The sequence below is a fragment of the Herpailurus yagouaroundi genome, unplaced genomic scaffold, assembly GCF_014898765.1.
Source record: "Herpailurus yagouaroundi ecotype Mexico unplaced genomic scaffold, PumYag 162, whole genome shotgun sequence".
Classification (NCBI taxonomy): Eukaryota; Metazoa; Chordata; class Mammalia; order Carnivora; family Felidae; genus Herpailurus; species Herpailurus yagouaroundi.
Window position 1 is genome coordinate 11358820 of NW_024412403.1, and position 16797 is coordinate 11375616.

General features: G+C 42.0%; 1 pseudogene; it reads left to right on the forward strand.

Moving 5' to 3' along the window:
• The first annotated feature begins 1552 nt into the window (after window positions 1-1552).
• LOC121036462 (elongation factor 1-alpha 1-like) lies at window positions 1553-3532 on the forward strand (annotated as a pseudogene).
• Window positions 3533-16797: the final 13265 nt, after the last annotated feature.

Genomic DNA, 16797 nt, shown 5'->3' on the forward strand with positions numbered 1-16797 from the left:
ATATTCAATGTTGGGTATTTTGCAAGTGGCTATCAGGCTAGAGTTATGCTAAGAATTGAACTTTAGGTAAATTGGATTCATGGATTTACCAGCACACATGCTTTGGACTAGTCCTTGTACTTATACCCCAAAGGTCAGGTCTACACTGTAAAGTTCCTCCAACTGAGACAATCAAACAGCTATTTCTTTTGAAAACAAAACCCACAAATTTGCTTCACACAATGAGTTTAATATGTGTTCACACATATTAGATAGTATTCTTTTGGTTACAAGTAATACAAACTGACTGTAGTTTGTTTAGAAGGGAGGGATGAATTATTATAAGTGCACCAGATGTATCACAGTACTCAAGGCAATGTGCAGCTGACTAGGCCTCTGGAACAGACTATAATTAAAATGCTCTCCATCTTTTATTTCTGTCCTTCTGCCCAGAAGCTTTATTCTTCTTTGTCTTAAAAGACGCTTTTTCTCCGCTCTCCAGTCTGCACAGTAGACAATGGCTATTCCTAGCTTCTTGGTCTACATGTAATCCCTCAACCCACCCAGAGATATCTGAGGCTCTCCTTCAATTGCCATGTTTATTAGCCTTGGTTGGGTTAGTGGTCCACCTTGGGCCAATCGGCCAGGTCTAAAGAGTAGGCCAAGAGGCTCCTAAGTAGCTCAGTGAGTTAAGCGTCTGGCTCTTGAATTAGGCTCAGGTCATGATGCCCGGGTTGTGGGATCAAGCCCTGCCTGGGGCCCTGCACTGAGAATGGAACCTGCTTGTAATTCTCTCTCTCTCTCTCTCTCTCTCTCTCTCTCTCTCTCTCTCTCTCCCTCTCTCTCTCTCTCTCTCTGCCCCTCTCCCCTGCTCTCTCTAAAATAAATATATTTTTTTAAATTTTTAAAAAAGAATAGGTCAAATCTTATTTTTATGACAGCCAGCAGCTACCTCTGAGCCCTGTAGGTTTAGAGGGTTACAGGCAGGGAAAAATAGTTTCCAGCCAAGGGAAGGCTAGACAGGCATCTCAACAGGCATATCCTCCACCCATTCATACGTGGAGGATTGTCATGAGCGAAATGAAGTTTAAAAATGTAGCTATGAGGTCGGTGACAATCAGGTTAGCAGCATGCATGATACAATGCGGCTGGGGGAGAAACTATGTCTGCCTCAAGACTGTTTTCGTTGTAACCGAAACCCATCCAAAAGCTCTCAAGCGTATCACTCGAGATATTTAATACCTGAAGAAGTCTTTGATGTACGGAGGGTCACCTCTAGTTACTTGTTTTAACTATTACTCAAGTTGTCAAAGTTGTATTATTTTTTAAAATACTTTTTTTAGAGTAGTTTCAGGTTCACAGCAAAATTAAGCAGAAGGTAGTGAGGTTGCCCATAAACCCTCCTACCCCCACATTTGCATGGCCTCCCCCATTATCAAAGTCCCACACCAGAGTAGTACGTTTGTTACCGTTGATGAACCCACATTGACACATCATCACCCCAAGTCCGTAGTTTTCATGGATATAGTTCACTCCTGGGGTTGTATATTCTGTGGGTTTGGACAAATGTATAATGACAGGTATTACCTGTTACAGTATCGTACAGAGTACTTTCACTTCCCTAAACATCTTTTGTTCTCTACTTATTCATCCTTCTGTCCTCGCTAAGTTTTGGCAATCATTGGTCTTTTAACTACGTTCATGATTTTGCCTTTTCCAGAATGTAATATAAGTGGAATAACACAGGATGTAGCCTTTGTAGTTACAACCCGAAAAGCACAATCCATGAAAGAAAGAACAACCTGATTTAAAAATAGGCCAAAATCTTTTTCGCAAGAACACAGGTGTCGTGAAAACCACCACTAAACCTGAACCAAAGTGGGAAAGGAAAAGACTCACATCAACGTCATTGTCATTGGACACGTGGATTTAAGGCTGCCACTGCCAGTCATCTGATCTACAAATGTGGTGGGACTGACAAAAGAACTCTCGAAAAGTTTGAGACGGAGCCTGCTGAGATGGGAAAGGGCTCCTTCATGTACGCCTGGGTCTTGGAGAAACTGAAAGCTGAACATGAACGTGGTATCACCGTTCATAGCTCCCTGTGGAAATTCGAGACCAGCAAGTATTATGTGTGCATCACTGATGTCTCAGCACACAGAGACTTTATAAAATACATGTGTAAAAAATGTGATTATAGGCACATCTCAGGCTGACTGTGCTGTCCTGATTGTTGCTGCTGGTGTTGGTGAATTTGAAGCGGGTGTCTCCAAGAAAGGGCAAACCCGTGAGTATGCCCTTCTGGCTTACACATAGGTGTGAAACAACTAATTGTTGATGTTAGCGAAGTGGATTCCGCTGAGCCACCCTATAGCCAGAAGAGATACGAGGAAATCATTAAGGAAGTCAGCACCTACATTAATATAACTGGCAGGGGCGCCCGGGCGGCTCAGTCGGTTGAGCGTCCGACTTCTGCTCAGGTCACGATCTCACAGTTTGTGGGTTCAAGCCCCGCATCGGGCTCTGTGCTGACAGCTTGCTCAGAGCCTGCAGCCTGCTTCAGATTCTGTGTCTCTTTCTCTCTCTCTCTGTCCTTCCCCCACCCATGCTCTGTCTCTCAAATATAAACAGATGTTTAAAAAAAAAATTTTTTTTTTAAATTGGCTACAAACCCAACACAGTAGCATTTGTGTCAGCTTCTGGTTGGAATGGTGACAATGTGCTGGAGTCATGTGCTAACATGCCTTGGTTCAAGGGATGGTAAGTCACCTGTAAAGATGACACTGCCAGTGGAACCACACTGCTTGAAGTTCTGGATTGCACTCTGCCATCAAGTCATCTAACTGACAAGCCCTTACATCTGCCTCTCTAGGATATATACAAAATTGGTGGTATTGGTACTGTCCACGTGGGCCAAGTGGAAACTGGTGCTCTTAAACCCAGCATGGTGGTCACCTTGGATCCAATCAATGCTACAACTGAAGTAAAGCCTGTTGAAATGTACCACGAAGCTTTGAGTGAGGCTCTTCCTGGGAACATGTGGGTTTCAACGCCCAGAACGTATCTGCCAGAGATGTTTGTCATGGCAATGTAGCTGGAGTCAGTAAAAATGACCCACCAATGGCAGCAGCTGTCTTCACAGCTCAGGCGATTATCCTGAACCATCCAGGCCAAATCATTTCTGGATACGCACCTGTGCTGGATGGTCACACGGCTCACGTTGCCTACAAGTTTGCTGTGCTGAAGGAGAAGATTGATCGTTGTTCTGGAAAAAGGCTGGAAGATGGCTCCATGTCCTTGAAATCTGGTGATGCTGGCATCGTTGATATGGTTGCTGGCAAGCCTAGTGTGTTGGGATCTTCTCTGGTTAGCCTCTTTGGGGCCATTTTGCTGTTCCTGACAGGAGACAGACGGTTGCTGTGGGTGTCATCAAAGCAGTGGACAAGAAGGCAGCTGGAACTGGCAAGGTCACCACGTCTGCCCAGGAAGCTCAGAGGCCTGAATGAATATTATTCTCAATACCTGCCACCCCAGTCTTAATCAGTGGTGAAAGAATGGTCTCAGAACCCTTTATGTCAATTAGCCATTTAATTTTAATAGTAAAAGACTGGTTAATGATAACAATGCATCGTAAAACCTTCAGAAGGAAAGGAAAATGTTCTGCGGACCATTTGTTTTGTGTGTAAATGTGGCAGGTTTCAGTTATTAGTTTGTTTTTTAATGAGTACTTTTTAATGGAAACAACTTGATCAAAAATCTGTCACTGAATTTCAAGACCCATTAAAACAAAGGTTTAATGAGAAAACTGTGTCTTCTTTTGGTCAACACTATAAATTCATGTAGTACTATTCAGGTAAAAGATTATGAGTTGCCCATAACCTATTTCTGGTGTTATCTTATGTCAAAACTCAGAATTTGGGTTAACATTTTTTTCTGGATGGGAATTTTTTTACCTTGTCTGAGAGAGAGAAGTCATCTATTTAAGAACATAGTAAAAAGCTATGGGGAAAGGGGATCTGTTGGTGTAACATATCATAGCTTAGAACAGATAAGCAAAGAGTAACAGTATAAGATAGCTTATAAAAAGGTTAAATTCTGTAATACTAAAATCAGTGTGTCTCATATAATTTGTATTCTATCAATATTGGGTAAACTTGGTGATACCAAAAAAAAAAAGGGAGGGTGGGTGAGGGTAAAGATTTTAACAGATACCTCACCAAAGAAGATATACACTTGGCAAATAAGCATATGAAAAGATTTTCCACATCATACCTCATCAGGGAGATGCAAATTGAAACAACAATGAGGTAATGCTACACATTTATTAGAATGGTCAAAATCCAGAACACTGACAGCACACAATGCTGGTGAGGATTTAGAACAACCGGAACTCTCGTTTAGTGCTATAGGAATGCAAAATGGTACAGTCATTTTGAAGGACAGTTTGGCAATTTCTTACACAACTCAACATACTCGTACTGTATGATCCAGCAATCATGCTCTTTGGTATTTACCCAAAGGAGTTAAAGACCTATGTCCACACACATATACCTGCATGTGGATGTTCGTAGCAGTTTTACTCATAATGGCCAAACCTTGGGCACAACCAAGATGTTCTTCAGCAGGTGAGTGGATAAAGAAAGTATAGTATATCCAAAGACTGGAATATTATTCAGCAATGAAAAGAAATGAGCTATCAAGGCATGAAAAGATATGAAAGAAATTTGAATGCATATTACTAAGTAAAAGAGGCCAATCTGAAAAGTTGTAACATTTTAAAACCTAGGCTCTTCCAAAGGCTTTGTGTTTAATTCACAACTCCTACCCTTATTTATGTCTAGTAATTTTTATATAGAAATAATATTAATCACTTTCATTTTTTTCTCTGATTAATGTTGGATTAACTGAATTTAAGTAGTAAGTTGTCCTAAGTAATTAACCCTATTTATAAGCTTATGATTTAATTCTCTGAAACATTTTAAGTGCATTTAAAATTAAAATATAAGGTTTTCTAAAACACTTCAAACATCTGATGTGGCAAACTTATAAAACTGACAAGCACAATTTTTCTAGGCCTTTAAGTAATTATTAAAATTTCATAAACCTAGTGAATGGAGTTTCTTAAGATTCACGGTGGATGACTATCAAATGTTTTCTAGTATTAATGCTCCCCTCTTTGCCTTTAGTTAAAACCTCTGAGCTTTAGCTGGACATATGTCCACCCAACAATAGACTACATTTTGCAGACAGCCGTGGTCATGTGACTAAGTTTGGACCAATGGGATGCAAGTAGATATGATATATGCTACAACTAGATCATCTCCCTTAAGACACTTGCTGTGGACCCACCTCTTTCCCACTTCCCTGGGATGTGGTGGTGAGCAAACATCAACCATGCTGATGAAGATAACGCAGGCAATGGCAGAGCCAAAGGAGAAAAGGAATCCATTCCCCAGACCTCACACAGCAAAGCTGCTTGGCTTACAGCTTTGGACCCCTTACTACTTGACTGTTACATGAGAGTGAACAAACTTCTATCATCTCTGAGCAATTGTACTTTGGGGTTAGATCGTTCCCCAATAATACAACATTCAAAGACTTCCTATAAACTCAATTAGTTATAATTTCTTAAACGTTTCAAATTCAAATTGCAAGTCCAAAAGCTCGGTTTCCTCATATGTTAGATTGTCTTCAATGTTTCAAGTTCTTTCAGTAACACATAGATTATAATGATGATTAAACACTTGTTTCTGCTGTTACCACAAAAGGGACGCCATATTTCATGGGGTCTAAGATGTCTTCGATTTGTAATAATATCACCATTTATAATTGATGCCACAGATTGCAGAATGCATTCCAAATTCCAAGATGTTAAAACAGAAAATGTAGCAATACTCTGGTTCTAGTTCAGCTCACCATCTATACTGATTTGTGCATTTTCTTCAGGTTACAAATTCACTTACCCAACCAAGAGAAGAAGATTTGCTGCCGTAGGCCATCTGACTCTAGTAGTGGAAGATTCAGGATTTTGAAGTAGTTACGGATTCAAGTTCTTGGTAGAGAAGTGAAGGCAGGACCTGGATGTGGGTGCTTGGTACGTCCAGAATGACTCTACCTGAGAAGCTGTATATACCAGTTGGGATACTGGAGTTTGACTTTGTCCTGTCAAAAGGAAGCTCAGTGCCTACACCTTTAACCCAGAATCTAATTTCATAACACGGTCTTCTGTGTTTTCTGGGTGGCTTTCAAGTTTCTCCTTCAACCTCTTTTAATTGCATCTTCTTTCAACTTCTTATCACTTGATTTGAGTAGACATACCCCATACAGACTCACACCCATACATACACATGGCAGATTGCAGCTGTAAGATTAGGGTTATTTGAATGCTTTCTGCAATACTCTATATTTTATATTTTTGCCTATCTCATTGACCACCATTTTGTAATCATGGCAGTGAACAGGCAAAAACAGGGATTTATTGCAGGATTCCAGACTATATCCTAGATTCTGGGATAGGATCTGGGGCTCCTGAGGAGCTAGATGTGACATTTTTGGTTTCTCTGGGACTCATGTATCTGTCTCTGCTCTGCTCATGAACCATCTGACCCTGCCTCCCCCTCCTCCCCACCCCATCTTGTCTCTCTGGACACAAGTGCTCTCTGGTTCTCCGTGCTCACTTGGAAGATGGCTACCCCATAGCCAGAATGTCCTGAGGACAAACATGCTGAGTTCAAGTGACCAACAACACCAACACTCATCTTTCATATGAAATCCATCTTGAATCCACAACAGTGTAGCCATGAAATGCAAACACTTAGTCCTCAGGAAAGAGCCGTCCTCGGAAGCTGCAGACAGGGCAGGTCTCACCAAAGATGGCTGCTTGGGGGGAGTAGAGTTTGGTGGCTAAGGATATGGAGCCCAAGCCAGACTGCCTGGATCCAAACCCAGGTCCTGCTGCTTCATGGCTGTGTGACCTTGACCAAGTAACTGAATGCTCAGAGCCTTAGTTTCCCCATCTGTAACATAATCATACCTGAGGCATAGGGTTGTGGCAAGGGTTTCATGATGTATGTGGAAAACATGGGGAAATCTGCCACGTGGGAAGTATTCAATAACTAGTTTGCCATGTATTCTGATGGCAGAGACAGGAAACAGAAGCAGGTTGTGTGAATGTGCTCTCCACCTTAGGTGCTGGAATCTTTGCATTTATGTCTTTGCTTGTTTATTTGTTTATCTAAATCACCTGCTTTGGCTCCCATCTACCAAACGTAACAAGCTATTCCATCTCAGTCATGACTTGCTTCTGGAATGCTCATTCTCCATCCAGACCAAAGAGATGCATCCAGAGGTAGAGGATTGCCTCCCCCCTCCCAGGCCAACATGAGTGTGAGTTCATTGATTCACTCACTGTGGAGTGGTCATTATACGTGCTGAGGACTGGAGATGCAATGGTGACCAAAAGCACCATGGTGACCTTTCTGCCTCTGGAAGAACAACTTCAAAAGTGTAATCGGCAAGGCTTGGAGATCGGATGGATGTGGAGGGTGAGCGTGAGGAGGGGGTCAACAGCATGCCTGGGCTTTTGTTTTATGTCATTGGATAGATACTGATGACATTTAGGGAGACAGCGTGAGAGGGAAGTCACAATTCTTGTTTGGGGCAAAAGCCAGGATGTTTGGAGTGAGAGTGGGGCACTGAGAATCAGGCTGCCAAGCCCCAGCCCAGCCCCACACTCAGCAGCATTGCAACATCAGGCGAGTCCCTTAACCTCTCTATCGGTTTTCACGTCTGAAAACGAGGAAAGTAATAGCTTTAGGTCACAGGGCTGTTGTGAAGATAAAACATATTTATACAGGCGTATCTCATTTTATTGTGCTTCACTTATTGTGCTCTGCACATATTGCGTTTCTTACAAATTGAAGGTTTGTGGCAACCTGGCATCGAGCGAGTCTATTGGCACCATTTTTCCAATGGCAATTGCTCACTTCCTGTCTCTGTGTCACATTTTGGTAATCTCACCATATTTCCAACTTTCTCATGGTATTTGTTACAGTGATGGGCTCGCTGATTACATCTTGCTGAAACCTAAGATGATGGTTAGCATTTTCTAAATGAAAGTATTTTTAAGGAAGGTATATACATCGTTTTTTTTAAGACACAATGCTATTGCTTACTTAAGAGACCCCAGTGTAGTATAAACATAACTTTTGTGTGCACTGGAAAACCAAAAAATCCATTGACTTGCTTTATTGCAATATTCACTTTATTTTGATGGTCTGGAACCGAAACCACGATATCTACAAGGTGTGCCTGTACACATAAAGTGTCTGCAACTGTGCCCGGCTCTCTAAGTGTCACCTTCGGCACATGATGGGTTTGAGGTGCCTTTGAACCATGAGCAGAATGCAAGCTCCCGAGAGCAGGGATGTGGTCAAATTGCTCTTGGATCCTGGCCCCTGGTATAGCGGCTGACACATAGAGAGTACCCAACAAATATTTGTTAGCAGGACAAGGTAAGGATTTTGTCTAGAGGGTGGAATGCGAATATCAACCTATGAGTCCCTGTATGGGTAGGAGCTGAAGTCTTTGGCTAGGTTGAGTCCCTAGGGAGGGAGAATAGAGGGAAAAGGGTCTGAGCTGGAGGGTTTGAGGAGCCTTAGACCTGGGGCCAGGGGGTCCATTTGGGACATGGGTGTCTCCCATTTCTGCCCCCACACCCCTTGCCTTTTCAGCCTCATTCTCCCCAGGGATCCCGAAACATAAACATTCTAGGGAGTATTTGAAGACAGCTTGAACCTTAGGATAAGGATGCTGGCCTTTCCATCCCAGTGTGGGGTGGGAAAACATGGCATTTTCTACTCCTGGATCCACAGCTGGGCAGAACAATAATATTGCAACACCATTGGAGTTTTTCTTCCTATGAATCTATCCTGTGGAGAGTCAGCTATAACCCATGCCGGCTGTCCTGTTCCTGCAGCCGAAGTCCCATATGCCACCCCCCACCCCCTCCCTTTCCTCCCTCTGCTCTTGTTGGAAGACCTCGCAGGTACCAGAGACCGGCCCCTGAACTCTTTCAGGACGGTCACCCTGTCATGGCTCATATGCCTCCCTGGGCCAGCTGTCTGGCAATTTCCCCCTGCCTTTGATGGTGTTATTTTCCCCACGGCCTGCAAGTTCACTCTTGGCATGCCAGGGTGGGGCACTCAGCCAGAGGGGCCCGCAGGAGGCTGAGCGCCTACACTTGTGAGCCCACCTCAATGCCTTCATGACCAGTGTCAAGGGCAGGCTGTGGAAATGAGCAGGGAGAGGGTCTGGTTCCCAGTGGAGGGCCTGCCAGAAAGCCTCAGCCTGCTTCCGTGAACTTCCCCAGCTCAGCAGATAGAGCCCAGGCCACAGAGGACAGAGAGGGGCAGAGGGAGGACCAGGGCAGTCTTGTCCTTGAAAACCTGAGGAAACAAGGTCGCTGTCAAATTAGGTTTCAGGGTTTTAAAAAGCTATTTTTATTATATGCATTTTCCCATTGTAAGATCAATAAAATCTCATTACGGCAAATTTGGGAGACAGGAACAAAAATTCCCCAAATCCCACAGTGCAAACCCAGCCACTGTTGACATTTTAGAGGTTTGTTTCTAAACTTCCTATGTGTGTGTTTTTATTTACATAGTTTTAACCATGCTGTATATATATTTCTGTGTTCTATTTTCTTCTTGGTATGTAATTGTTAGCATTTCCATGTTCTTTTTATTTTATTTTTATTTTTATTTTTTTGCATTTTATTTATTTTTGATAGACAGAGAGACAGAGCACAAATGGGGGAGGGTCAGACTCTGAGCTGTCAGCACAGAACCCAACGTGGGGCTCGAACCCACAAACTGCAAGGTCATGACCTGAGCCGAAGTCGGACGCTTAACCGACTGAGCCACGCAGGCGCCCCTCATTTCCATGTTCTTAACTGACCTTTGTAACTAGTATTAAACACTGTTACATTATATTCTACCCAAGGAAATGCTGTTGTCCACTCAATCATCCCCTTTTGGACATTCTGGTTCACACTTTTTTGCTCTTCGTTCTTATAGCTAATTCCAAGATGAAATCCTCTGCATCGGATTTTTCTGCAGTTAGGAATGCTTCCTTTGGTTGGCATCCCAAAGCAGGACGCCTTGAATCGTTTATGGCTCCTTAGGTCTATTGCCGCTGTTTTTTCCAAAGGGCGTGCCGGCAGTGTGGAGCAGATTAGAATCGGAAGCAGGGGAAACTGAGGTCCAAAGAGCAAGGACCCTCTGCTCTCAGTACCCCAGAAACTGCAACGTGGCTTCCCCAGGGCTCGGGCGAGAGGTCAGAGGTTCTAGGAAGAGGACCTGGGGATGACTGGAAACGCCTGATTTATGTGAAAATCTGTGCCAAAGAATGTGAGTAATAAGTCGATGTGTAATTGCCCGTGTGCGGATGTCGTGTTCCCAGGCCTCCCCAGAGCTGCACCGCCCTGAGCAGCTGATTGCTCGAGTGCTATATAGCAGTGAATTACAGGAGAAGGACAGGTGAAGGCCACAATCCTAGGGGTGTAACATTTAAAGGAGAAGCTCTAATCACCTGGCAGGTGGCATGGAAAGTTACTGAAGGACAGAATGCACCCCACCCCGATGGCTCCTGGAAGCCACCTCGCCCCCACCTCACTTAGAGCATCGTATAAAAAGAGACTTCCAGCACCTGCTCCCTGCTTGGTTCCAGGCTGCCTGCCTCAGCCCATTCCCCCCACCTCAAGCCATCCTGGATTGTATCCTTTCGACGTACAGTCTTACTGGACATTCTTCCATGTTTCAATTATGTCCAAAGGCAAGGTCCTTGTATGTTTGAATTTGGTTCCTTCAGACCATAATTCTGGTTCCAGCACCACCTGCTAGCATCTGGCAGGCTTTGGGGCACCTCTCCGCTTCTTCCTTTCCCATGCCATCAGGACGATCCCACCTCCCTCCCTGAGCTCTCTCCTTGTGCGGTTGGGCTCCACGGCCCAGACCCCGCTGGCATCTGTATCTTCCCCCGGCCCAGACCTTTCTGCTGGGCTCCAGGCCCACATTCCAGTCTGGAATTCCAAATGCAGTTCAGATGCAGGATCCCAGGTGAACCCAGCATCTCCCCCTTTGGGTTGCTCCTGCCCCAGCCCCTCGTCCTGTGAGTGGTACCACGAAACAGCCAGGTCTTAGGCCAGAAAGGCAACCCTCCCAGGCGTGCCCTTACTTCTTCCCTCCCATCCAATCAGTCGCCAAGTAGTTTTCAAATCCACCCCTTCCTTCTGACCCACCTCCCTCCGGGGTCCTCGAATTGACTCCTGGGATCACTCCTCACTGACCCAAGTCTTCCTTCTTTCACTCTGTGGCTCCCAGAGTGCTCCTTCTCAAATGTCCATCTAATCAGGTCACTTCTCTATTTCCAAGTCTAACTGGCTCCTGGAGCAAGGGATGCTACAAGGTAACATTCCAGATCCTTTGATTCATTTACTCATTCGGCAGATATTTACTGAGGTCCTACTATCTGACGGGCACCGTGCCAGCAGTAGGTATGCACTGAGAAAGAGAACAAACATAGCGATATAATATTCAGTGAAATTCAAGGTCACCTGTGAATGGCTCTTCCATACATATCCAGTTTAATCTCTCAATGCATCCCTGCCTTTTACCATGTAGTCCTATCCATGACCTTGCACGTCCCTGCCTTTGATGAGTTGCTTCCCAGACTTGTATACGCTTCTCCATTTCTTTGGATAAATGTGTTCTTCCTAACTCGCTTGTGCTCTCTCAGCTCCTCGAAAGCTTTCCCTAACACCCCACCCCAACTCCTCCGGATTGACCTACCCTTCCTCTATGCCCCAGCACCTGTGTTTACCTCTGTGATTGTATTTACTATGCAGTGTGGTGACATAATTTACTGTATTCTCTTTCACACACACACACACACACACACACACACACACACCTGCTCCTTAAGATAAGAATATTTTTTATCACCCAGCCTCAGCAATGTGTGGTACATAGTCAGCATTTGGCAAATATACCATATAAAAGTAACACATCATTCTTGTTGTTGAGTTAGTATCATATTTAATATGATATATAAATTTATATAATTCATAATAAATACAGGTAACCATCTTGGTCACTTTGGATGCAACATTGAATAAGCTATTGAGAGAGTAGCATTAAGTACATCTATTCAGTGCCCATCGAACTAGTTTTTGCTTGGTGCCTACTATGTGCCAGACATCATGTTAACACTAGAGATATGGCAGTGAAAAAGTTAGACAAAACCCCTCTCCTCATGGAGCTTGTATTCTAGTGGGAACTTCCTTCTAGTGGGGAAGGAAGGAAAGAACTAATTCTTGAGACTTAGCGGAACAGTGGAAGTAGGAAAAAATGTCCAGAAAATATTCCATATGAAGCCGTTCTAGACCACCTCCATCAAGATCTTGAGTGGCTTGACTCAAAATTCTCAGCTTGGTCCTCTCTCCATCCTTCCCTTCTTCCCTTCCTTCCTTCCTTCCTTCCTTCCTTCCTTCCTCCCATCCTCCCTTTTTCCCTCCTTCCCTCCCTCCCTCCTTTCTGGTTTGTTTTAGTTATACAAAATCATACCTATAGCTTCTCCCAACAGCACTTAACCCTCTCCCTATAGACAACCACCATTTTTAGGTATGGATACTTCTGAAATTATTTCTTATGTGTATGTATATATGACCATATATCTAAAAGTATATGGTACTGTCTTGTTTTGATATGAATGTACTATATTGTGTGTATCATCCTGAAACCTGCCAATTGTTTAGTTTTCTCGGAGGTAATAATATGTCTTCAAAAACTCCCCACTGTCACTATGTAAAAATCTATTTTGTTTTTTAAAAATGTTACTTAACATCTCAACATGCCATAATTTACCGGTATCTTGGTGTATTTAATCATTCTTTTTTGTATTTAGTTACTTGGTTCTATAATGACTCACTATCCAATAGAGCAAATCCTTCAGTGTTAGTATTCTTCTTACGAGTGCTTTGCTAAAAGAATAAATGTTGTTAAAATGTCCATATCATCCAAAACAACCTACAGATTTCATTCAATCCCTATAAAAATATCAAAAGCATTTATCACAGAATTAGAACAAACAATTCCAAAATTTGTATGGAACCACAAAAGACCCGAATAGCCAAAACAATCTGGAAAAGGCAAAACAAAAGTGGAGATATATCACAATTCCAGATTTCAATTTATATTACAAAGCTGTGGTAATCAAAACAATATGGTACTGGTACAAAAATAGACACATAGATCAATGGAATAGGATAGGAAATCCAGAAATAAACCCACAATTATATGGTCAATTAATCTTTGACAAAGGAGGCAAGAATACACAATGTGAAAAAGACAGTCTCTTTAACAAATGGTGCTGGGAAAACTGGGCAGCAACACGCAAAAGAATGAAAATGGACCACTTTCTTACACCATACACAAACTCAAAATGGATTAAGGACCTAAATGTCAGATCTGAAACAATAAAAATCCTAGAAGAGAGCACAGGCAGTAACGTCTCTGACATTGGCTGTAACAACATTTTTCTAGATGTCTCTTGAGGCAAGGAAAACAAAAAAGCAAAAATAAACTATTGGGACTACAAAATAAAGAGCTCTGCAAGGCAAGGAAATGGTCAACAAAACTAGACAACCCACTGAATGGGAGAAGATACTTGCAAATGACACATCTGATAAAGCATTAGTATCCAAAATACATACAGAACTTATACAACTCCACACCAAAAAAAAAAAAAAAAAAAAAAAAATCAATAGAAAATTGGCAGAAGACATGAATAGATATTTCTCCAAAGAAGAGATCCAGATGGCCAACAGACACATAAAAAAATGCTCAACATCACTCATCGTTAGGGAAAAATGCAAATCAAAACCACAATGAGATATTACTTCACACCTGTCAGAATGGCTAAAATCAAAAAACATAAGAAACGACAGGTGTTAGCGAGGACGTGGAGAAAGGGGAACCCTAGTGCACTGTTGGTGGAAATGTAAACTTGTGCAGCCACCATGGAAGACAGTATGGTGGTTCCTCAAAAAATTAAAAACATGATCCAGTAATTGCACTACTGGGTATTTACCCAAAGAATTTGAAAACACAAATTCAAAAGGATATATGCAACCCGATGTTTGTTGCAGCATTATTTACCATAACCAAATTATGGAAGTTGACCAAGTGCCCACTGATGGATGAATGGATAAAGAAGATGTGGTAAATATACACAATGGAATATTATTTAGCCATAAAAAATGAGATCTTACCATTTGCAACAACATAGATGGGTCTAAAGAGTGTAACGATAAGCAAAATAAGCTAGTCAGAGAAAGACAAATATTACATGATTTCACTCATACGTGGAATGTAAGAAACAAAATAAATGAACATAAGAAACAAAAGAGACAAACCAAGAAACAGACTTTTTTTAACTTTTGTTTTTTAAAAAATGTGTGTTTATTTATTTTGAGAGAGAGGCACCGAGAGAGGGAGAGAGAGAGAATCCCAAGCAGCCTCTGTGCTGTCAGCACAGAGCCTGACATGGGGCTCATGCTCAAACTGTGAGACCATGACCTGAGCTGAAGTCAAGAGTTGGACACTTAACCAGCTGAACCACCTGGGCGCCCCAAGAAACTGACTCTTAACTATAGAGAATAAAGTGACGGTTACCAGAGGGGAGGGGAGTTGGGGGTGGGTGAGATAGATAAAGGGGATTAAAGAGTACACCTATCTTGATGAGCACTGAGTGCTGCATGGAATTATTGCATCACCATATTTTACACCTCAGGCTAATATATCACTGTATGTTAATTACCCTGGAATTAAACATTTTTTAATGAGAATTTCAAAAAGTGCTTTACTCTTCTTGGTCCTTTGCATTTCTATACCTGTAGGTTCTTTTGGATATTTTACTCATACTCTGATATAATCTATATTATATGAGAGTTGTATATTTTTCTTTCCGATTAATATATCTTTCATTTCCATGTCTGGCTTCTCTTCATTGGGTAGGACTTCCAGTTCAATGTTGACTAGGAATAAAAGTGGACATTTTTGCCTTTTTCCCCACTTTCAGAGTGGAATCTATCAACATTTCACCAGTGAGTAAGATGTTTGCTATAGCTTTTGTTTTTTATTCAAGGTAAGTTTCACCAGATTGAGGAAGTTCTCCTCTGTGCCCAATTTTCTAAGAATACTTTTGTATGGATGATAATATTGTATTAAGCTTTTTATTTTAATCCCAGTACAGTTAAGGTAGAGTGTTATATTAGCTTCAGGTGCATAATACAGTGATTCAACAATTACACACACTACTCAGTGTTCATCATGATAAGTGTATTTTAAAAGGATAATAAAGGGGAGCCTGGGTGGCTCAGTCGGTTAAGCATCCGACTCCAGCTCAGGTGATGATCTCACGGTTCGTGAGCTTGAGCCCCGCATCGGGCTCTGTACTGACAGCTTAGAGCTTGGAGCCTGCTTCAGATTCTGTGTCTCCCTCTCTGTCTCTGTCCCTCCTCCACTCATGCTCTATCTATCAAAAAAAATGAATAAACATTAAAAATAATAATAATAATAAAAGGATGATAAAATGTCTCAAAAGATTTTTCTTCATCTCTGGGATAATCACAGCTTTATTGGTTCTTGTGGTAACTTCTATTGATTTTCAAATGTTATTCTTGGAGCTGATTTAATTCCATCATGAGATTATCTTCTACTTAATGCTGAATTTGGTTGGCCGGTGTTTGTTTGGGACTTTTGCTTGTGGATTTTGTAGTAAGATTGACCTGAATTTTCCTTCCTTTTCAAGTTTTGGCATCAAGGTTATGCTTTCCTCATATAATGACTGTTCGATTATTTTTTCTTCTTCTAGTTTCTGAGACCATTTGTGTAAGATTGGTGTTATTCTCTAAATGTTTGTGCGGGGCGCCTGGGTGGCTCAGTCGGTTAAGCGGCCGACTTCGGCTCAGGTCATGATCTCGCGGTCCGTGAGTTGGAGCCCCGCGTCGGGCTCTGTGCTGACAGCTCAGAGCCTGGAGCCTGTTTCAGATTCTGTGTCTCCCTCTCTCTGACCCTCCCCCGTTCATGCTCTGTCTCTCTCTGTCTCAAAAATAAATAAACATTAAAAAAAAAAATTAAAAAAAAAAATAAATGTGCGAATTCACCATTGAAGACTTCAGCGACTAGAGTTTTCCTTGAGAGGAGGTTTTAAATAATAATTAAATTTCTCTAATAGCTATTCAGGTAATATGTTTTTCTCGAGTCTATTTTGATATGTGGAAATTTTCTAGGAACTTCCTGCTTCCTTTTTTACACACGGTCTTTTCAAACTCCCCTCTTAAGAAAAACCTCTTATCTTTTTGAGGCCGATGGGATCTGCAGCGAAGTTCCTCTTTTAATGTTTGCCTCTTTGGTCTACTTTAATGTAGATAATACTATATTATATGCTATATACTATAATCTATCTATCTATCTATATATATACTATCTATATATACCATATACTATAATCAAGCCTGGATCTGTACTGTCACACAAACACCATTTCCTTCGTTGTTCCTCTCATCTGGAAAGCCAGACTTCACTTCCCTGCCTTTTCAAATGATGCTCATCCATTAAGACTCCACCCAAGTTTCATGTAGAATTTGATGACTATCTCATCCTGCACTCGTTTCTTTCTCCTCAGGACGTCTATATATTTTTATCTCTAATCTCTATTTTTATCTCCAATTCGTTCCTAATCATACACTTTTTCTGT